The sequence below is a fragment of the Drosophila arizonae genome, chromosome X (genome assembly GCF_054131065.1).
Source record: "Drosophila arizonae isolate 15081-1271.41 chromosome X, UAZ_ARI_1.0, whole genome shotgun sequence".
Classification (NCBI taxonomy): Eukaryota; Metazoa; Arthropoda; class Insecta; order Diptera; family Drosophilidae; genus Drosophila; species Drosophila arizonae.
In genome coordinates, this window is record NC_142927.1 from 13,841,782 (window position 1) to 13,866,599 (window position 24,818).

Below are 24,818 nucleotides of genomic sequence, written 5' to 3' on the forward strand. Positions count from 1 at the left end.
ATACTTCATATGTCAATACTTCAATACTTCATATGTCAATATGCCAACATGTCAATCATTATGTCATATCATATAATTTTTTGATTTCAAAGAACCTCAGTCTTTATTAGGAGAAAAATATTTCAACTAGTAAACTAGTATATGATTTCGGTATATTTGATAAAGGTTCAAGAAGAACACAGCACAGGTTTAAATTCTTTGAAACAGATGATGCACGATGCAATAGAAAAGAAGGCTAACTTCAGGGGCACAATCATAATTATTATCGTTATTATTATCAATGCTATGACAGTTATAAATAGCGTTTGGCATATTTCATGAAATATTTCCATTGACTGTCTACCCAAACCATTTCAGCTGTCAGCTTTTCTGCACTATTTTCAACTTTTGGTGTGAAAAAATAGCAGAGCAGAAACGATTTCGAAAGCCATTTGTTTGTGCTGATTGGCGAGGGGGATAGTTGGTAAAAAGCGAGGGGATAGGGGATACGAGGGGAGGGCGTGCTAAATAATACATAATTTAAAGGGCATTTGAAATATGGCGCAACTCGGTGGCCAATCAGCTGTCTGTGTGTGTGTGTGTGTGTGTGTGGTTGTATTCATCCAGCTCTGTTTGTTTATAGTATTATGCAGAAGCAGCAGCCAAATGTGCTGCAAAAGTTTAATTGAGTTTTGGTAGTTTGCATTTATTTTTCGGCTTTACTTTATTTTATTATTTTTATTTTTGCCAGATGCGTCTGGTGCCTGGTGCAAGGCAAACTGTATAATATATAATTGCCAAATTACTTAAATGTCATAAATTGTGTAAATGAAGCAGAATGGCTTCTCGCTCCACAATCAATACAAGCCTCATTCTGATTTTCTGCATTTCTCTCATAGTTTCAGTCGAACCTCAGCCCGAACTGTAATTTTAATTAAAATGTGGTTTTCTGAAAGTATCTTTTTTTTTTTTAAATCTTAACAATTTCAAAAAAAAAAAAAAATAAATAAAATAAATAAAATTGTAAAGTAGAAAATTTTTGTACATTAAGTGCACAGAAATTCAAACAGAAATGAGATTGAAAGTTTTTCAACCCAACACACACACACACACACATAAATACACGTATAGTTTTCGAGCTCACGTATAGTTGAATACTCACGCTCACACGCACACACACACTCACTAATACACACACTCGCATAAAATTCAATTAGAGTTTTCTGTTCTTTCATCAGCTGCCTTTGCTTTTGCAGCTTGCCCCGCCCACATCTTACACATCGCCCCCTGAGCTTCCCCTGCCATTTGCTTGAGCGGCTGCTCGTTGCCTCTACCATTGCTATGCTCACTTTGGTCCTGGCTATTTGCTTTCATTTGCCTTATATAGAGAGTATCCTTACGTACTCCAGCAGCGCTTTGGGGCGCTCACACAGCGTGAAATTGTGCTTGGCTGGAGGCTGCGGCACACACAGTGAGAGAGAGAGACAGATAGAGAGCGAGAGGGAGAGACCGAGATAGATGCCAGCCAAATGCTTACCTGCAAAGATATAGATAGAGAAGATACACAGTTAAAGACCGAGTTTTTCTTTCATTTATATTTTTTTTTTCTTTTTCTTTTTTTTTTTTTTTTTTTGGTTATAAACATAAAGCCAAATTAATCATGACAGCGCGTCATAAAAATAAGCGCAAATGTCGCTCGCTCCGTTCGTTCGTTCGACTTTTCTGCTGACTTCCAAATTCCAATGCCCAATGCGTAATGAAATCACGTGCTAATCGCATCTATTCCTCGGCACAACATTTCCGTTCACAGCCCCAATACTTAAAGCTTGTGATATGAAAAATGAAATTTTTCGATTTTCACTTGGTTTTTATTTTTGTTATTCTTTAGCGACTTTAGAATTTACAGTTATCAACTTTTTTATACATTTAAATAATTCATATTTATATATATTTTGTTTTTTTTTTTCGCAGAATTTGTGGAAAACGCTTTATATTCATATTCGATTTGCCACGCCCCTAGTGGGGGTAGTCATGTCACGGTTGCTCAATTCTTAAAGGCGTAAAACAGATAGTTGGGCCACTGATAGAGGAGGCCTTCAGTCACTCAACAGAACAACTTTGAAGATTTTAGTTCTACTACTCTAATGCTAATTTAGGAGGTAAATACTTTTGCTCTTTGTCACCACGATCGAAAGACATGATCTTAAGGATCAGCTTAGTTAAAGATTATTCGATAAAATTCTGAAATTTATTAGCTGAAAGCGGAAAATTTTTAAAATGCTATAAAACGTCTTCAAGCTAGATAAATAAATTAGTTAAATGTCATCAACAAATCATAGATTTTGTTATTCTCTTAGTCTCTTAGTAGTTAATACACTCTGACTAATAAATAGAGTTTCGATATTTAAAAACAATAGACCACCCCATATTGATTATAAGGGTTTACAATACGGAAGGCCAACATTTTCCGCATGCAGCTTTTGAATGTAGATCTATAGTATAGCTTCTTGCAAATCATAGAGTATTTTCAGGCAAGGAATACAGTAGCTAAATTCGGGCAAATATGTGAAAACAAATCGATAATCCCAGCTGGCAGAAATGAATAAAACTCCAGTTACACATTCAGTCAAAGCTCAAAAATAGTCGACTAGCATCATATGAGCAATACCCAAATGACTGGGCTGCCAATGCGAATCGAGATCGGGCTACATAGGGTAAGCATCAGGTTTAAGTAGCTTGTGGGGCGTAACAGCTGTTTGCTCGCCTGCTCAGCAAGAGCTGGGCTAACAGAGAGGGCTAGAGATAGAGATAGAGAGAGAGAGAGAGGGAAAGGGAGAGAGAGGGAGAGGTATAGAGAGATGGCCGTTGACAGACAGTAGGCAGGCAGCACTCGACTGGAAGATGGCGCTGACATAGGACGAGGGCTCTGTGTGTGTGTGTGCGTGGCCTTGCCTCAGTCAGGACAGAGCTCGGCATGTGGCAAGGGGTATGCACGACTGAGTCGCATGCTGTGCTGTGCTCAGAGCTTGTTGACAGTTGCACTAATTGCAAAATGCTGTTTGCTCGTCAGCCACTGCCATTGTCTCTCCGTCTCCGTTTCTATCTCTGTCTCTATCTCTGTCCCTTGCATACTTTTGGGCAATTTGCATATTTCGTTAAGCAGCCGCAGTCGCAGCCGCAGCCGTCGCCGTCGCCGTGGCAGAAGGGCAAAGTTTGGACAGACGCTCTTCCAGTTGCTTGGACTGTTTTATTTATTGCGTCAAGTTGCATTTTCCTTAGCTACGCAATTTAATTGTATTTGATGTGCAACAACAACAATGATATGCCGTCATCTGGCAGCTCCTTCTCTTGTTTTTCTCGACTGTTGTTCAGTAGATAATATGTTAATGTTTTGCCTCTTGCTTGCATAGCTAATTAGGGGCGGGGCGTCGGCCTCCTGATTCAATCAGCTAATTGACAGACAGCTTGATTAATTGATAGCTGATAGCAGTAAACATCACGCGGCGTATACGTAATGCTCCGACAAAGAGATTTTCCTCGTATTTCAGAGATGCCGCCGCAGCTCTTCAAGTGTAACCAATATTTATTGGCTGTCAAATGGAGGGAGTTAATGAAATGCTCTTTAGCACTTCAATTGCTTCATAATGGGCTTATGAATCCATTTATCGATTGATGCTCGACTTGACTTAACTCAAACTTGATTTGCTCGACATTTATAATTATTATTAATATTATTATTATTGTATTGTTGTTATTGTTTTGGCGTTTCATTGCAGCCACTCGAGTAATTAATTTCATTTATTATTTATACAATTCAAGTCAAATAGCTCTCGACTATTTAATTATGAATTAAGTGCGCACACTTGATTGTTATTTATGGATTGTCGTTAATTCAATTTATATGAATCATTCATTTCAGGAGTGCTTAGGCAGCTCAATCATATGATAGCAGTTAGCGTATATCCTTCCTTTGCGGAATCTGTTTCTATGCAATTTCACATATAAAACAAACGGTAGAATTTATTTTAGTTTATTTGATTTATTTTTTTCATACGCTGAAATTGGGATATCAATTTTTGAGGCTGCCAAAATTCAGGATAAATCAGTGGGGCTCAAAGGTATGATGTGTATATATATACCTAATAGGTATTATATTTCCTCAATTATGCAATTTTTAAGGACTTTGATCAATAACAACATACATATAGTATAAATATCTATTACCGAATATACGTAACATGCTGATATAAGAAATTACAGAACATAAATAGGGAACAGCAATCTGATGTATATGTTAGTTATACAGTCAAATCCCGATAATTCAAAATGGCAAGGGCATCAGTATTTTTAATTTTTTATTTTATTTTATTTTTTCGATTTACACTGAAATTTAAATCATCGTAAATTATCGAAAACGATTTTTTGCAAGGCGATAGAATTTTTATTTTATTTATTTATTTTTTTTTTCATCGCGGTTATCGATCTAGCGGGGTACAAATTATCGAGAAAAGTACCACTTTATCGACTAGTGCGATACTTAATCGATAACAACATACATACATGACGCCTCTAAATGACCGAAACCTATTCAAATTCTCTCGATATTCATATTCACATTCATCTCCATATAATCTGTATGTGGCTTGGCCGCGCAATGCCGGCTAATTGTGGAGCATCTAAAATACAATTTTGATTTAAAATGTATGCGCTTTGCTGCCAGCAAAGCTCTTAATAGGATTTGCGCTGTCTGTGCGCAGCGAGCCCCAAATACCCTGCAAATGCGCAAAGTGAAAATGTTGATTTCCATCGGCTTTTCGTGGCTTTTCGCATGAACTGTTCGAAAATGGCCGCAAATATAAATGGCAAAGAAATGTTAACGGTGGAAAGTGGAGTACAGTTAGTTTGAAATGATTGACTGATTGGATGATTGATCAATGGCAATAAACTGTTTGGGCAGAGCTGAGCAAAAATTTGCTGAAAATTTAATTTTGATGTCGTTGTTTCTTTTTTTTTTTTTTTTTTTTTTTTTTTTTAGTGGAGATTGTGCTACGCAAATGCAGTTCACTTGCCCGTAAAATAGGGTCAAAGGGAGTTGATTTATATACAACTTATATATATACACATATATATAAACTATATTAATGTTATATATACTCTATATACTCTATACTAAGAGGAGTACTGTGCGAGTGCATTTCCTCTATGCTGCTTGCTAAAGCGAATTCTTAGTGGAGAGATTTAGGTATGTATGTGTATGTGTGTGCGTGTGTGAATGTGTCTCTGTGTATGTAAGTTAGCTTTAAGTTGGCAATTGTTTTTGAATAGATTTGTTAAAAAATGTTTGCTTTAATTGACAACCAAATTATATCAAGCCAGAGCCTTTACTTGGCTCTATATATACTTATATACATACATATATATAAATGTCTGTCCCTGTGTGTGTGTGCTTGCGTGAGCTTACGCATGTGTTTATGCGTTTAATTAATTTTTAATGACATGGCATTTGGGCCTGTGCTTAGTTTTTAGGTGCGAGGCTTAGGGAAATGTCTCGGCGGATGTTAATTAGTTTCAACATCTACGACACGAGCGACCGCAAGTATGAAATGCAATTAATTTTGCGACAGCTGCAGCAACAACAACAACAACAACAACAACAACAACGACGACGACAACGACTATAACTTAATTATCATCAGCAACATAATTATGATGTTTAGCTGTCGATTTGGCATTTGGGCCAGTGGCAAACAGCACAAAAAAAAAGCAACAGCAACAACAACAACAACAACAACAAACACTTGCCAACCCCTTTGGAGAGGCGAACATATTGCGGTTTTTGTTAACACGCGGTTGAACTTAATTGCTACACACACACACACACACAGTGAGTGTGTGAGAGAGAGAGGGAGAGAGATGTGGCCCTAAACAGCATTGCAATAAAATTTAATGAGCAGGAAAATTTTTATTCCTGCAGCGCTTTGTCGGCAATGCATAAATGAATATTTGGAATTTGGCCAACTTTGAGCATAATGAAAAAGTGTTATACCCAGCCACGCCCACACGCCCCCTCAGCCATATCATTATTGTAGCAATGAGCATATATTTTGTCATCATCGCTGGCCATCCCGGCCATTGTCCATCATCGTCATCCATATGACGCAGTTGCCTCTGCCTCTGCCGCTGCCTCTGCCTCTGCCTTTGCCTCTGCCTCCGCATCTCCCTTGTGGCATTTTTGTTTGCATAAACATTTCTGTGGCTCAACTGATTTAGTGGCCACTAAAAGCGGCTCTGACATCAGCCAAGGACACGGCCCTGTCAAATGCTTGACTGGATACACACGTGTGCCCCTGCAGCCACAGTGGGCCTGGGCCACTCCACCGAGCCATTGAATTGCTCGACCATATATGGATATCAGAGTAAATCCTACAGCCGCGTGCCCCATTGCTGCACGCCCGCTGAATTTCATAAAAAAATAAATAAATAAACATAAAATTAACAATGAAGAGAAGAAATAAACATTCTATTTATATACACGAAGCAACATCTTACCTATGTCATAAAAGAGGCCAATAAAAGTTGAACTTACAAAAATTATGTAAGTGTAAAAATGAAAAAAAAAAAAAAAATAAAAAATAATAATAATATAATAATAATAAAATAAATAAATAATAATAATAAATTCACGCATTTAAGATTTAACAAAAATTAAAGATACGTACATTGACTTAAAAATAATTCATTATTAATTTTATGTAATAAATTCATTAAAAAAATGAGTTTTGGCTTAAAAGTATTTTTGAATTTTAAATAATAATTTTAGTGAAATATAAAACCTTATTAAATTAATAGAATAAGAGTAAGCAATAAAAGTATTTTTTTTTTTTAATTTAAAATAGTAATATATGCATGTGCATAATTTATTAATTTTAATAATAATAATAAAAAAATACCAAAAATATTTTTATTTTAAATTAAGAATAATAATGAATAATTATAATAATATAGAACAAAAATTAGTTTTATAAAAAACAAAGAGAGTATTTTACAAAATATCTAGCTTATTTACAAGACTTTTTTTACTTAGAATAATATTTTTGTATATAATTTATAATATATTATAATTTTAATTCAATTAAATCAAATGAATCAAATGAATAGTAATTAATTATCATTATTTTCATAAATTTTTTAAACATTAAATAATTACTTTGAACATTTAATATTAAAAATAAAATATATTTTTGTCAATGATAATTAAAAATATATGTACATACAATGAAAATCATATTTAAAGTGAGTCCAAAAAATAATTTAAAGGAACTCTCAAAGAACTGTCTGAGTTCGGAAATGAACTCTGACTGTATGTAAAAATTAAATTAAGAGTTAATGTCAGGGTATTTACCAGTCGTTCACACACATGTGCATGCTCGCATTTTGTCTCACTGTGCGGCGCCGTAAGTTTGACAAAAACAAGCTCTGAGCTATGAGCTGCGAGCTGCGAGCTGCGCGCTGAGGCGACCCATGCCGCGCTAATTGCATTTGGAAAGAGAAGTGTCAGCATTGCGCATACGCCACGTGGTTGCAGTTAGTTCTGCTTGATTTATTGCCGCAGTTCTCGGTTGCTGCTTGATGTTTGCTCGCTCAGCTCAGCTCGGCTCTTGTGGCCACATTGAAACAATGCCGAGCTGTGCTGGGTCGGTGTCTCACTTATTAGCTGCTTGTTCGACTCATTAGGCGGTTCCCTTTCAGCAGAGCCAGCCGGAAACCAAACTCAGGCAGAGAGCTCAAGGCGCTGCCAGCGCTCTGCCAATGATGTCAGCGGCAACTGTTTAAGCCCTGCCCGCACTCTGGCTGTGCGTGTGCCAAAGAAGAAAAAAACCAAAAACAAAAACGAAAACAGTGAAAAAACTATGCAAACTCAGCTCGGCACGTGATGCAAACACCTGCGCACACAGCACCTGCCCAGGTCTTTATAAATAGCCACGTTAAGCCTTGCCTTGACTTGAGTGTTGGGCTAGTGTCAGCGACGTTTACTTAATTTATTTTTACCTTTTTTTCAAAAGTAGGAAAAATTGCGTCTTTAAGTAACATTAAATTGAGCTTGTTGGGGAAGAGAATTTCTCTTTTTCTTATACTACACTGAACCCATTAAAGATGTTTAATTAGGGTACGCAATAGGCGGAAGGAGGCGTGGCATGCTCTCTAAAATATATATATATTTTTTTGAGTGGAAAGATGAGCTGAGTCAATATAGCCATGTCTGTTTGTCTATCAGTTTTTTCGTCTGTCAGTCTGTCCATCTGACTATCTGTCTGTACGTATGAACGCAGAGATCTCGTAAGTCACAAAAGCTAGAGTATTGAATTTTACATGTATTATTGTGTATACCATACGCAGTATAAGCTTAAAATATTTTTCCTATAACTCATCCCGTTTCTGCTTTATCGATAATAATCGATAGTTTCACAGAGTTTTTGCTCCATTTTGCTGCATGCTGCTAGAGCTGGAGACTGGAGGTAAAAAAGTATATATAAAAGTATGTATATATACGGATATATAACGATATTTATTATATATAGTATATCCTTATATATCCTGTAAGTCCTAGCATGTAGTACGATGTTTAACCTTCTACAGCAGTGAAACGTAAATGACATTAGAATTGAAAGGAAGTCAATCATAGAAATCATTACACTATATCTATGTATATCTGATAGATCACAGCACTTTTACCGGGTATATCCCCCTGTGTCGCATTTCACATGCCTGCGTGTCGCTCTCTTTATTGGGCTCGTTTCACAAATTTCTTGATTATGCTCATCTAATTTGCGAGTGCAAAGATTGCCGAGGGCCCTTTGAAACGTTTGTGAGGCTGGCTTCAATTAGGATTCTGAGCGTATCACTACGTAATCCGATTGCGAGACCTTTTCGTACCGGAACTGAGCCGTTAGTCGGTCGGCTCGTAGTGCCGGGCAGCGCAGTCTCTGATTTGCGTGCTTTGAATTATTTTGTCATGTGCTCCATTCATCAGGCGGCGCAGACCACTCGGAAGTGCGAAGCGTGCTCCGGCCGGTCTCTCCCTCCCTCTCACGCTCTCTCTCTCTCTCTCTCTTTCTGGAGAGAGCCCTGCCATTTGGCACAACTGCTGTTGGCCACAGTTAACACAACAATTTGTAGCGAAATTTGTTCGCTTCGTGATTTTCATTTTCATTTTCTTCGCTTTTCTTTTTTTCATGGCAACTCGAAATAACTCAAAAGCCGAGCCAGGCTGAAACTTCAAATGAAGCAGCACCTGCTGCAGCCATTTGGGCCAAAAACATTTTAAGCCGTTGTCACGTTTCGAAATGTTTTTGCAATTTCTGCCACAGCACGTGCAGCAGTCGCTCTCGCTTGCTCACTCTCTTTCTCTCTCGCTCACTCTTTCACTCTCTATCTCGCTGTCTCTCTTGCTGTTTGCTTTGATTTGGCTTGTTTAGCTTTGTGAAGCATGCTTAAGGCCTTCGTGTCTATATATTCATGATCTGCCGAGACAACTATGCCTCAAATGTTTTTGTTTTTTGCTTTTTAATATAAATATTACTCTACTCTCTCTGTCGCTCTCGCTCTTTACTGCTTGTTTGTTTGTTACTTTTCGCATAGTTTGTGCAGTTGGCAAGCACAACAACAACAAAAACAGCAACAACAGCAGCAGCAGCAGCAGAGTTTTGAGGCTCGAGGCAAATAAGCGAAATGCACGCAACACTCTCCGCTATTGGCCTCGTCTCTGGCACGTTCGCTGCTCAAAGAGAGAGGGAGAGGGAGAGGGAGAGACAGCGTGTGAGGGCGTGGAACAGTAACAAGAGAGAAAGCCTGCAGTTATGCATTGAAGCTGATATTTGCGCTGGCTACAAAGGACACTTTGACTGCACTTTCAATAGAGAATGCAAAAGGCTCGAACTGGCGCTGTGGGGGCGCCCGAGGACGAACTCTGGACAAATAGCATCGCAAATGAGCAGCAGAGGCAGCAGCAGAAGCAGAGGCAGCAGCTAACTGGGGAGCACTTGGGGCCACTTGCTCTATGCCGGATATCCCCCGAAGTATGCAATAAACTATTTGACTTTATGCGTCTCGACAGGCGAGTGCATGGAAATGAAATTAAAGCGTCGGCCCTGGCTAACGCAAAGGCAAAGGCGAACTGTGAAAAAAAGGCCATAAAGCGGGGGAGGGGTGGGCGCGGCGTGTGGCGCGAGGTAAAGTGGAGCAGAGCGAACGGCAAAAGAAACTTCATAAATGGCAGGAGGCGAAACCATAAATTAGGCCAAATAGATGCAGTGGGGGCAGCTGGGGCAGTTGGGGCAGTTGGGAGATGGCCACGTTTTCTTTTGGCCCCTGCCAAAGCGAGCTCCGGGAAAACTGATTAAAAGACAAAAGGAAAACATATTTTAGCTAAAACCATTTCGCTAGCGATTTAAAGAGCGAGCGATTCTGCTGGGGAAACAGTTGACAGAGAGAAAGCAATGGACAGATATAATGCACAAGTGGAGAAAGTAAGTGGAAAGCCATTGCGAAAGCCAATCGATAGTCAGATATAGACTAGCTGATACCCTGTAGTGAATATGCACACATACATATAAGATAGACACATAAACATTGAAGAAGTAAAGGAAAGGAAAATATATAAAATGTAGTAGATAGTGACTGACTAGCATATACCCTGTAGTAATGATACTATGTGCACAATGCAATTGAAAGAGTTATGCATAAAGGAGAGAAAAGTATTATAATGAAATATGGTAGATAGTGACTGACTAGCAGATACCCTGTAGTCGATATGCAATACACAAATTGGGAATGTAATGAATAGATAAGTGAGTGAATAGAAGAAAAATAATAGTTAGTTAGTTAGACTAGCGAATGCCGTATAGAATACATGTTTCTATATTCTAGTATTTTACATAAGGAAAATAATGGAATAAGAAGAAGATAGAGATTGGAAAAAGAAGTCAGATAGATAGACTAGTTGGCGCCTCTATAAAAAAAAAATCTTCTCACTTTCTCTTCTGTCAATATCTGTAAACTGACTATCAGATACCCTACAGTTGAATACAGTAGCGCATTCAAATATTTGGTAAAAATGTTTACATCGATGAACTTATGAATAAGATAAGCAGTAAACAACAAGAAAAAATACTACTAGTAGAAAAAATATATATTAACAGATTACCAGAATTGAAATGTTTGCACACTTACGCTCATATCATATTCAACATTTATTCCTTGCTGTTCTAGGGAAGCATTACTTATACTACTTTGTTCGCCTTTACAGGGTATAGACAAAAGTTTTCAGCCAAATTGCAGCTGATGGCTGTCAAGGCAAGCTCAGTTAATGGAGACAGCGCTAGAAGCAAACTGCTAAGAGCTGCACTCCCCAAAGAAATATTTTTTCAAATATCAAAATGTTGTGCTTTAAGCTCTGTCATGGATATATTCGATGTATACATTTATATATGTAAAAAATCAATGAGTTCCTTAAAAGAGAACTCAGGCTTAGAGGGCGCGTTAGGCGTTCAACTTACATATTTTATAATGCATGCAGAGCTACCCCTTACAAGTGGGCGTGGTAGGAGCTCACACTCTCACGCCCACACTCAGCCACACACAAACATATGCGCACATTTACATAGTCACATTTGGGGCATATGTGTGGAGAAACAGAGAGAGGGGGCGAGAGGGCGAGGGAGAGAGTCGTCTAGCTCTGATTTGATGCGCATCACATGGCTGGCCATTATGGGGGCTGTTTACGATCAACAGTGTCGCATAGCTGGGCGTGTCGCACACTTAATTGTGCCCCTCATATGGGGCATGACGCCTTGTTGGCGCTATTTGATCCAGCCGCAAAATGTAGGCCATATCGAGACTGGGAGCTAGCCCAGCATCGGCCACATCTTGTGCCCTTTCATTCGATAATAATAAATTTATTCGGAAACTGCGAACGGCCATGCAAATGGAGTGCTTGACGAGGAATTTTCATATTTACATATACATCTACATATATTACTACATACACACACACACACACACACACACACATAGAGAGAGAGATAATGCATTCGAGTTGAGTTGAGTGCGTGCTAATGGCAATCGCCGAGTTGCCTAATGTTTGCTTCGCAGCCTGAATACGAAATGTGCGTCAGAAATGTGAATCAATAAAGAGGGCAGCCAGCCTGAGCTCATGTATTTATGATTCAACTTTATGAACTTGAACAATTTTTATGCTTAAATAGAATATTGCTTGTCTCTTGTTTGTGTTGCTTTTCAATTTTGCAATAAATAATAGAAAGCTTGTCTAGCCAGATGACGGATACACATACATATATTATAAATATATACAAATATATCATATCATATTTGTTGATTAGCTCGATGTTTGATAATGAAGCTTTGAGAGCTCAAGTAATTTCAGTTGAAGATATTAAAGACACGTCTATGGCATCTCATCAAAATTGCATCTAAACAATTAACATATGCATATACATACATACACACCCATATATGTACGTACGCAACACTAAAACAGCAAGAAATAAGCAAGCATTCAAATAACTAATAAAACTTACTGTACTCCTCGTCTAACACGTTTGACTGAAGACTGCATCACTGAACAAGACGCAAAAGCAAATATTAGCTGATCATGGTCACTCACTCTTTCTCTCTCACTGCAAGAGACTTCGGTGATTTGTGTTTTTGTTTTCTGCTCAGCGCCTTGAGTTGAATTATTCGTGTGACGCTCTCTTCACAGACTTCGTTTAAATACGATTGATGGTCCCTCAATGCGACATAAAGTCAATGCACCAATCTTCACACTCACACTCCACATTTACACTTATCGAACGTAACTCTCGCTGGCATACCAATATATACACAAAAGACTTTCAGCTTCATTCCACTCAACCAAACGTCGGCGAACGTCCGAGCGAAGCAAAACAACAACAAAACGGCTGCTAACCGAGAGAGAGCTCCTTAGGGAACCGTTGCAAGCGTGCTTGCTCTTTGAGTGCTTTCTTTCAGACTGTGAGTGGAAGACAGTGAAAAACGGTCAACAGTTATTGACGAGCTTTGCGCAAAAGACTCAAGAGTACATAGACCAATAAAATCACTTCATTGATTTCTCATTTGAGTAATGGATTAAAGCTCTCAACTCACTGCGATCTACACATACAAATTTAGTTTTGCCAATACATACATATTTTCATACGTATGTACGTATATACATACATACGTATTCTCTTCTATTCCCAAATAAACTTTGAATAGACTTGAATGGAATGCAGACAAGCAAATAAACGCTCGTACGGACAGGCAGATTGGGAAGTAAATTTATGAGAGGATGGATGGATGGAGATGCGATCATTTTGACATGTGGACAGCTTAATCAATTCAGCTGCCAACGATGTGATAACGGCCAGGCGGGACTGAGCTGGACTGGAACCGATTCGATTCGCATGAAATACCACAAAACAGAGAGAAGAAGAATCAGCAGCAACAGCCCCAAGACCTGCTGGACAGTGGACACTGGACACTGGATGCTGGCCGGATGCGAAGCAGTCCAAAGGTGGAATGGGATAAGCATTTAGAGCAAGATGTTTTTGAGCTTGTTGTTGTTGTTGTTGTTGTTGTTGTTGTTGTTCTTGTGGCTGTTGCGGATCTGTCAAATTTTTATGGAAATCTCTATAATAAATTGGTTTTGCCAGTTTTTATGCAAACGTGTAGTGAATTTTGTTTCCACATATGCAAATACGATTGCTTCAACTTAAATACGTATATAGTTCTGCTGCTGCCACATCTCTTTGTGGCACGTGTCTCCCATTTGTCATGGGCTGGGACGAGGACGCTGGGCGGAGGGGCGTGGCCAGCATCAATTTGGTTATATTAAATGTGAAAGTAATTGAAAAGAGCAACCGTGCATGATACAAACAAACAAGTAAGCTCCAAATGGAAGTGCTCGCACAACCAGATACCCTGTAAGTGACCTGAAATGCGCAATTGAATGAAAGGGGACAGAAGTTGGAGCTGTCATTAGATTTATATATTACATTGTAATAGTTGTTATTTAAATTTGTGTGAAGTGGTGGATTGATTTTAACATTGATCGATAATTTATCGATATGCCGTATACACCTCAACTTTTATTCTTACACTGTCCTTACTGAAATATACCCACTTTTAGAAATTTGGATTATTACAGGGTATGTTTATAAGTGGGAATAATTAAGAAAAAGCAATATAGACCGACAGAATTGTAAAATGACCTTCAAATGCACTTGCTTTAATGAAAGCTATCAAGCCATATAAATATAAATATATAAAATATAAAATGTAAAATATAAAAAATAAAATATAAAAATAAAATATAAAATATATAAAATATATAAATATAAAATATATATAAAATATAAAATGTAAAATATAAAATATAAAAAAATAAAAAGTAAAATATAAAATATAAAATATAAATTTAAAATAAAAAGTGTAAAATATAAAATATAAAAAATAATTTATAAAATATAAATATAAAATATAAAATCTTTACTTGTAAAATCTTAGCTTTTGTATAGTATATACATATATACCTTATATGAAGTGCCCCTATTAGCTTATCTACCCCATCTAGGCGAGGGTATTTGTATGCAATTTATATGCAATTGAAGCAGTTGCAGCGACAGCGAATGCATTGCGCGTAATCAAGTTCGTATAGTTGGGCGATATTTTTTCTCTTTCGGTTTGTGTTTGGGTTTCGGGGCCTTTTCTTTGGCCAATGAATGAATGGGACGTGTTTACGCTCGGAGGGATTGGTGGTTCTCTTTTTAACTGTTATTCTCATTTTTACTCAAGTGCAATTAAATGTGAAGCGAACGCATCAGCTGGCTTGCCACAGAATGCGTTTCAATCGCTGCCACGCCCACCGCTGGGCAACAGAATCAATCACTCGACGCTGCCGCAGCTGCCAAGTGCGTAATGCTTTGTCATTTATACCGCTAACGGTTTGTTAGCCAAGCCACCAAGCACCACCAAGCACCACTGAGCCACCACCGTTTGATGGCCAGCGGATCAATCAAATGCCGGCACGCTCGAGCGATTGTTGAAAAATTGTCGGACATGTACAATAATGTTTATCAAATGCCATGTCCTTATGCGATACATAATGTCGAGGCGTGACTATGGGCCATGTAATACACACACACACACACATATACATCTCTGTGTGTGTGTGTATCTATTGCAGCTTCAATCTGCTTCGCATTTTGTAGCACACAGTTTGGCGCGTGTGCTGTGTGCCGTGATTTTGGAATTGATTTGAGGCAGGACCAAGTAAAGATAACAAGCGACCGACAAGACGTGTGCGGACAGACTACTAGATACCCTGGACGGCGCTAAAAGCAGCTGAATTTCGATTGAGCCGGGGTCGATAGGTGGATCAGCCACATCTACTCCCATATATATGGGTTTTACAGGGTACACGGTATATACAGTATATCGACAGCGGATGCCAGCTGACATAACATGTGCTGCATGCAGAGAAAAGAAGAAGAGGCAGCAGCAGCAGCCACAGCCACGGGCGCAGAGTCAAAGTGCATTGGTAATGGCTCGACACAAAAGATAAAAGCAGACGGCAAAGGACTCGGAAAGTGTTTTGATTTATGTTAACGATTTATTTTTCGGCTTCAAATTGCTGACGTTGGCAAAAAGTTGGCTGGCATCGCATTGCCGTTAAGCCGAAAACTTTTAAGCCAGCTGCTTGGATAAATTGTTAATGGCTTGGTAAATTGCTAAATTGTATAAAAAGTGCTTGTCATTGTTGCCAAGAATCGTGCCCAAGAGCTGCAGATAACATTATGAAAGAAGAAAACAAAAAATATAACTAAAATATCTGTGCGATTTGTGCAGAAGGAAATGACTCCTTGAGCTCTGTAAGCATTTACTCCACAACTCTTATCTATATACACTTCTACAGCCATAAGTAGGGGACATGGACATGATGTACCTAGATGTATCAAATGAGTTTATAAAGTGTGCTCAGCATATATAAAAATTTATTTATTTATTTACTAGAGTTTGGAATTAATATAAATTAATGGCTTAAGAATTAAGAATTCGGCATGATGAAAATTATTTTAGGGAAATATATGAAATTCTTCAGATTAAGGGAAGTTATGCATCGTAAAACATAAACTTCGAGCGTTGCAATGAAGGATTACCGACTGCATAATACTCTTTTAGAGATCATAAGCAACTCAAGTTAAATCAAAGAGCTGGAGGGAAGTCGGCACTGACTGAACTATCAAATAGGTTTATAATTTAGGTTTATACAGTAGAATTCGGTTATAACGACTCGGCCTATATATCTCTCATACGGCTATTGGCACGAAATTTCTGGTCCTCAGACAAACCTGTATGATTACAGCGTCTTCCGGATATTACGACGGTCCCTTGAGCGTCGCTATAGCCAGATTCTACTCTATAAATATATGTATATATCTAATTTTTAATAGCCATAAAGACTAGGTCAATAAATTTTTTTTTTTTTTTTTTTTTTTTTAAATTTTGGTTTATTAAGTGTAGAAACTGTACAATCACATATAGTACTTTAACAACACATATATATACATAAAATTAGAGCCAAACCTCACTCAATTTGTGAGGACTGAGAAAAAAAAGAAAAAAAAAAAAATAATAATAATATTTATTGAATACCCATTGTTTTGGCAAAGCCCTGCCGTTTAAGTCGTCTTAGGGGTCTGGCAGGTGTTAGACCTCTTGCGAGTAGGCTTTGATGTCGTACAAGTCTGTCTGAGTATCTGCTTGTGTGTTTATTTATTTGTTCTTCGACAGTAGACAGCTTGAGGTCTCTATGCAGTGTTGAGCCGCGTATGTACCAGGGACAGTTTGTTATCTGCCTTAACACTCTGTTCTGCAAAACCTGCACTCTTTTATAATTCGATTTTGCAGCGATCCCCCAGATTTGCACTCCATAGAGCCATATTGGTAGGATGCAGTGCACATAGACAGCTCTTTTGCATCTCAGCGGTAAGGTGCTCTTTCTATTGGTGAGCCATCTTAATTGTTGCAGTCTGTGACGACATTTTTTCACCGTAGCTTTGAGGTGTGGACCGAAGGTGAGGCGCTTGTCCAGTGTGATGCCAAGATATTTCACCTGAGCAGGTTGCTGTAGGGTTACTCCCGACATCTGAATTGGGGGGGTATGCATTGCCAGCCTTTTTAGAGTGAAGCAAGGGTTCAATGTTTTTAGCGGGTCAACTTTGAGATTCCACCGCTTGCACCAATCAGCGAGATTATCCAGATATCTCTGTAGTCCTGTACTTGCTTCAACCACGTTTTTTGAGTTATAGATGATGGCAATATCATCAGCATATGTGGCAATGACAGCTTTCGAGGGAGCATCCATATGTTGAGAGGACGGGCTAGGTATATCAGAGGTGTACAAGGAGAACAGCAGCGGACCAAGAACACTGCCCTGCGGCACTCCTGCTCTCATAGGGTATGTGGACGAGAGTGTATCTTTTACCTTGACTTGGAACACACGGTCTTCTAGATAAGATCTTAAGAGGCCATAGTACGGAGCAGGTAGAAGGTTTTTTATTTTGTACAGTAATCCATCGTGCCACACCTTATCAAACGCTTGCTGCATGTCGATAAAGACAGCGTTGGAGTATTCAGAGTCATCAAAAGCCTGCAAGATGTGTTTCACCAGTCTATGGACCTGTTCCACTGTGCTGTGTCCCTCCCGGAATCCAAATTGGTGATCCGGTAGGATATTGGATTGTCTAAATATTGCGTTAATGCGGTTGGCAATGGTCCTCTCCCATAGTTTAGACAAGGAGGGCAGTAGACTTATAGGCCGATATGACTCTGGATCCTCTTCCGGCTTGCCAGGCTTGTGGATCATCAAGATAGCAGCTAATTTCCATTGCCTTGGGAACACTTGGAGCCTGATGATGGCATTGAAGATTAGTACAATGTAAAGTAGCGCTCTTGTAGGTAAGGCCTTCAGCGTTGCGTTGCAAATCTTGTCTATTCCGGGAGCTTTATTTTTCGGCAATATTTGGATCGCTTCGGTAATTTCTTCAATCCTTATAGGCTCAATAGGCAGAGACATCTGCAAGGGGGTCTGCAAATATAGCTGTATCTCCATGGTCTGCTCCGTCGTAGCATAACTAAATGGAGTAAAACGTTCTTCTAGATGGCATCCGAATGCGTTAGCCTGTTCCAATTCGCATTTAGCAACTTCGCCGTTAGGGCATCGGACAGGTACCTGTCTAAAAGGTTGTCGTTTGAGTGATTTTGTGCATTTCCATAACGAATAGTTTGCATCAATAGTGTAGTCCATGGAAGCCAGTTTTTGCTCGAAGAAATCGCTTCTGAGTTCCCTTAAAAGGTTACGTAGCTGTCTTGCTACCCGGTTCCACAAAAGGCGGTCCCAAGGATCTTGGGATCGAATTGCTCTTCTACGAAGGCGCCTTTTTGTTCTGATGAGTTCTTTGGCTTCTCTCGTTAGAACAATGCCATAATTATTGGGACGAGGCGCAGGATTAAGCGGCGTTGTAGCAGCAGCAGCTCTATATATGTTCTCCGAGAGATTATCAACCGCATTCTCGATGTCTTCGCCGGAGTTCAGACACAAATTCAATTGAATGGAGTCATCTAGCTGTTGTCTGAAAGCCTCGATGTCAGTACGGCTGGTTATTAGCCTTGGGCTTGGCCTGATATAATGACCATCGATGTGTAACTCGGCAATCAGGGCTAAATGGTCAGAGTCTAAGTCCCAGCTTTGGTAAATATTTGCTTGATAATGCTGTATCCCATGGTATAATGCAAAATCAATGCAAGAGGGAGTATGACTGGATATATATGGGTACCTAGTAGGAGAACCTGTTGCAAGAATATTAGCTCCTCTGGCCGTGATGGCTTCTGCTAGTTCTCTTCCCCTGGGTGAATTGTATGAATCTCCCCACAGCCAGTGTCGTGCATTCCAGTCACCACCAATAAGATACCTTTGGCCGCAAGAAGCGAGTATGTCGCTGAATTGTCTTTCTTCTATTCTGTTCCTTGGTGGGCAGTATATGGCGCAAAATTCGATGTCTCCCAATCCAGTGGCAACTTTGATTGCAGACATTTGTATATTTTGAGTTTCAATAACCCTTTGTGGGAAGTGGCGCAGTGAACTTCTAACGAATATAGCCGCTCCTCCCATACCATGGTTGTGGCTTGATGGCTTGTAAGCTGGATAGAAGGTGTAGCCATATATTTTGACTGTATCTCCTCGATTCAGTCTGATTTCATTTAATAGTAGAATGTCGATGTTGTTGTTGTGCGCGAATAGCTCCACATCTCTGGCTTTTCCTGCAATGCCATTGACATTCCAGATGAGAATCTTGAGTGGGTTCATTGTGAGGCTGAGGCGTTGTTAAGAAGCTGGTGAGTCGATGACTCCCCAGTCCATTGCTTGAGCATGCTGGCCATTTCGTGGACCATTTTTTCTAGACGTTCTAGTCGTTCACTGTTTCTCTTGTTTTGTTGTTGCTGTTCGCGTTGTTGTGCTTGAAGCCATGAAAGAAATTGCTGCTGTTGCTGCACTTGCAAGTCTTTTTGCCATTTCAAAAATTGTTGTTGTTGTTGTTCCAGTAAAGATTGGACATCAACTTGATGCTGCTGCTGTGAGATATGACCTATAGGTTTAGCTAACTGGGCTTGCGCTTGAATATTATGTATGCGGCTTTGAGCAGATGCGCTTCCATTTCTTGCTACCGCAATAAATTTTAAATTTTAAATTGCATCACAGTTTTACCCAGCTCTAATTAGTCGTGGATGTAGAACCCTTAGAAGGAATCTACAATAATTGTATATACTATTCAATTCTATGGCTCTAAGACGCCCTAACTCCACAAGCTCCACAACTGTCTAAGAGACAGAGTATTTCAGATACGATAAAATTGTTGAAGCCAATATACTTATTTCCTTTCGTGAATGAGTATAAAAAGTGTTAAAATTAATATACAAATGAAAAGTGATATAAATAATGTCAGCTATGAGCAAATTTGCTTTCCGGAAAAAAAGTTAAGGGACTCGCATAAAACTTGCAGCTTTTCCATTCAATTGAGCAGATGATGATGCTGATGCCGATGATGATGATGATGCTAATGTCATATATATCTCAACAAGTTGCATATAAATAGCTTTGGGTGCTTATCGAGTGCTCAATTAGCTGTGCATATCATATGTCATATCGCCTCAACTGCTGCCAACTAGCGAATTGCTAATGCCAGGCGGGGGAGTGTGTGCCAATAATTGAATCAAAATATATATGTATGTATATATAATATACATATATGGAATATTGAGGCGTGGCAGGTGGGTAGCTGAAGCTGACCTGGAATCAGAGTTTCGCATAGCATTTGATTCGATTTAAAACGCCTCGTTGGCGCCTCCACGCGCCAACTGCCACTTGGCATTGCCGTCCGTCCGAGTGTCCCGTGAGTCTAGCAGGTGGCAGCAGTTGTAGCAGTTGTATCACTTCTCTGGTTGACTGTGTGTGAAAGAGTCGTACGTCTGTCTGTCTGTCTGTCTGTCTCTGTTTGCATTTGAGCTCTGGAGCGCACTTCATTGCGTTTGCCTTCGTGACAAGAGCCGCTGCTGAGCGAGCCGAGCGAGCTGAGCGAGCTGAGTGAGCTGAGTGTTTGCCAAAGGCACGTCTACAAAATGCAATGAAGACGCTCGCCTCGACACCAGCTCAGCGGAGGGCTCAGCTCAAATATTGACTTGCGATGCAATTGACTCGCTCTCCATCTATCTGTCTCTCTCTCTTTCTTTCTCTGGCACTAACTGCTTGAATTGACATTAAAGACAATTTCTCATATCAGTGCGCTGCATTAAATATGTATGCTAAGCGCAAGCCACCAAAAAAATATATATATGTGTGTATATATATAAATAAAAGATGTGTTCGAGTGGCATCTCATTTATAAGGCCTGGCATCGCTTTCAATTAAGGCTTGCCACACAGCAGCACACTTCAATTAGCTCAATTGCGGCATCAGTTCGCATATGTGTGTGCGTGTGTGAGTTCCCTTTGAATATGTCAACTGTTATTCGATAGCTCTTCACAGTTGGCTCCCAGCTTCATTTCAAATGCTGCCTCAAGTGCCTACAAATTGCTATCATTCGGCTTTTCATTTATGTATTCGATATATGCGTTAGATCAAATTTAAGATTATCCATGATGTTTATGTTTGTCTATTCAGATAATTGATTTCCCTTCAATTCAATTCAACATCTATTGTTGAGCAAATTAATCATGTTATTGTTAGCAGCAATTGATATCTCTGTTGGAGCTGGGATGCGAGAAAAATTGCCTTGGATTATTTTAAGTTGTTTTATTTTATTTTATTTTATTTTTTCGAGTTGAGTTTCTTAACAACCAAATTCTACTCAGTTTATCTTTCTTTCAATCTCTTTCTCCATCGCATGCATATTTAGGTCACGATAATGGTTGAAATCGGCATACCATATAGCCAGATCAGGACATAAAATGCTCTGTTGGCACTCAAGGAATAGGAGCTTCTACTGCTGATCGACCAGCGTTGATGTAAGGCTCTAATGATTGTTCTATATTTATTTGAGATGTACATACTAAAACTTTTATATTATATATATACATCCTTGTCCAGCACTTGCTCTATCAGAAAATCAGATACGGCTAGAATCTTGAATGAAGTATTAAATAAATATATATAAATCATTCTCTTGGCACACTTAAGAAACTCGAAGGCAGCCTTTAGGAACTGGGGGAGTTTTCGGGTTAGGTGAGAGAACCTTTGATAAGAATCACAATCGATTCAAAGCATTGCTTGTTGAACTCTCAAATATGTAAACTCACATGTCTAATATCAAATATCAAATCTGAATCTCTTTACTGACAAATATGCAACTAGGCGAGGCAATCCCACACACCAAACTTCATTTTTATCAAATTCATATTCATTCTGTCCCACTGTGCAGCTGATGCAAACTTCAATGTGGCACAAAACCGCAGCTAAGCGCCTCAATTTTAGATATTCCATGCGTCAGTTGCAACAAAGTCTTACACTCCAGCGAACACACACACACAAACTCAGCGCAAAGGTGTAAAATTTCTTGTTGCACCTGCTTAGCATGAAATGAAAACTAAAATTTAGTTGAACTCAACAGAAATTAAGTGGATTATCCAGCGACCGAGTTGAACTTCTTGCGAACTTTAACGCAAATAGTTTCGCACAGCACTTGACTCTATACATATGTATATTCGTATATGCTATACCTATATCTACACATATCTATATGGATGCTTGTATATGAGGATTGTCATTTCGCAACTGTTTCACTGCAAACTTTGCGAGCTGCATGAAAATTGTGGTAAAAGTTTCGTGTCGTCACATCGAATAAACTGCCACATATAAATTATAATCAAGAGAACTTAAAGGAATTTTGTAATAAATTAGGAATAACATTCAGAGAGAGATAGAGAGAGAGAGAGAAAGAGAGAGAGAGTGTGAGAGAGAGAGAGAGAGAGTCAGGGATAAAATCAACGCTAATGTGCTAATGGCGCTGCTCAGCTTGCAGGGATGAGGCTATTAAAGGACGCAGCTCCATGTGAATAGCCATGAAATAACGGGACTTTAATTAGATTGTGTCAAGTTTGAAGGAAATGATGGAATGGAGCGATGGATAACAGCGCTGAATGTCAGTCAGGAGTGCAGAAAAGCAAGATAAATAGTGGAATAACAATGTATGATTCAGCACAGAGAGAGTATGTGGTGGTTATCGATAGAAATCGATTTTTAAATCGATCGAGAGACTGAATAGTGAAGAGGGGAAAGAGCGAAACAGATAAAAAAAAAAAGAAAAAGAAAGCGTATATTTATAGAAATCGGATTTCAAAGCGATCCAGAGACTGAAAATGAAGAAATGAAGGAAAAAAGGTGACAAATAAAAAGAAAGAATACTGTATACCGATAGACGTTGATTTTGAAATCGATTAGGACATTGAATAATAAATGTATATAGCTAAAATTCGTTATTCCATTTCCTTATGGATTTAAAATTCGATTTTTATCGGTATACACTTTCTTTTTCTTTTTTAATTTTCTTTATTTTTCCTTCACTTTATATATAATAAATTTAATTAGATTTGGGCACAGCATCGATGTTTATCGATTTTTTTGAGGAACTATGGTTAAGCTTGATAAACTTTCCCTTAATATATTAGAGAAATAATGTCCATACTATCAGATATCAGAACTTGAGCTCTTTCAACTTCAACGCCTTCAAATACTATTAAATTTAAAATATTCTGAGCATAATTATTGTTGTTCGATTATTTATTTGACTTTGTTTATATAAATACAGTGACGCTGCAGTCTTTTTATAGACAGTGCGAAGAATGTCACATCTTATAAAATGACTTTTAACTAACATGCATGTCAAATTGAGAATCATGCCAATAGCAATTAGAGGGCAAATAGAGGCAACTTGGCTCGCATGCGACATGCAACAAACAACATGTTGCGTAAATATGTATGTATATGCAGTATACATATATACATATACATATACATATACATATACATATACATATACATATATATATATATATATATATATATATATATATATATATATATATATATATATATATATCTGTGATGACTTGCAAGCTGCTTCAGCTAGAAGATTACAGTGTGAAACGAAAAGCTGTCAGCCTAACGAAGCATCACATGACAGAACATGTACATGTGCACACACACATACACACATACTCGCCAAGAGAGAACACAGAGAGAGAGAGAGAGAGAGAGAGAGAGAGAGAGACGTGTGTAAGATGCAGGTTGAGCAATTTGAGAGCTCTGAAAAATCTGTGAAAATCTGTTGGCACTTTAACGCATTTTGCTCTATCGCATGCATTTTGTTGTTGCTGCTGTTGTTGCCCCACTGTTGCATGGGGTGGGGGAGGTGGGCTAACGGTGCGGCTCGACATGGGAGCCAACGTATGGCAGTTTGATGCTCAGCATCAATCATTCATCATCAATCATGGGACAGCAAACGGCAATAGTGCGAGGCGATATCCGTCGAGCTCTGCTCAACGGCGTCGCCAGTTGCAAAGCTCGTTACTGGATATTTACGAGTAATTTGAATGAGCCCGTGTCACTGAGCCCGAGGACAGATCTTAATCTTATAGCTAGCTAGATTAGAAATGTCTCTGTGTGTGTGTGAGTGTGCGTGCGTGTGTGTGTGTATGTGTGTGTAGTCGAGTCATGCGGCAGGGCTCAAAAGTGTTGCAGATTCAGTTCATGATGCGCCGCCGTTGCTGCCATAAATTAGAGCAGACACGCCGCTGACATCATGCCACGCTTTGAGGCGTGAGATTTTAGCATATTTGCAATATGTGCTCATTGCTGCCAGCAGCAGCAGGCTTGGGGCGGGGGGCGGATGGCTGGGGGCATGCTCCAAAAAGAATAAGGGCGTCGAGCAACTGCTAAGTGCATAATAAAATTTTATTATTATTTTTCATCTTAAGGCGGAAATGAATGTCATGCAAGTGCTGCATACATATACATATGTGCAGCACACTCACTCACACTGACACAAATACTCACACACACACACATGCACAGCTGGAGCTTCACACTTCGTTGCAGTGGCAAATTTGTGCGTCAGTTCTAGATTCGCCCTTACTAGAGATGGCCCAAAGTAGCTAGAGCCATCAGCAGAATTTCTTTCTTATTTTTCTATGACAATAACTTTATTAAC

General features: G+C 39.0%; 1 protein-coding gene across 2 annotated transcripts in view; it reads right to left on the reverse strand.

Annotated features, from left to right (window-relative positions):
- LOC108618367 (inactive dipeptidyl peptidase 10) overlaps window positions 1-24,818 on the reverse strand; it is a 173,435-nt gene that overhangs the window by 44,584 nt on the left and 104,033 nt on the right. The gene's annotated exons all lie outside the window — the stretch shown is intronic.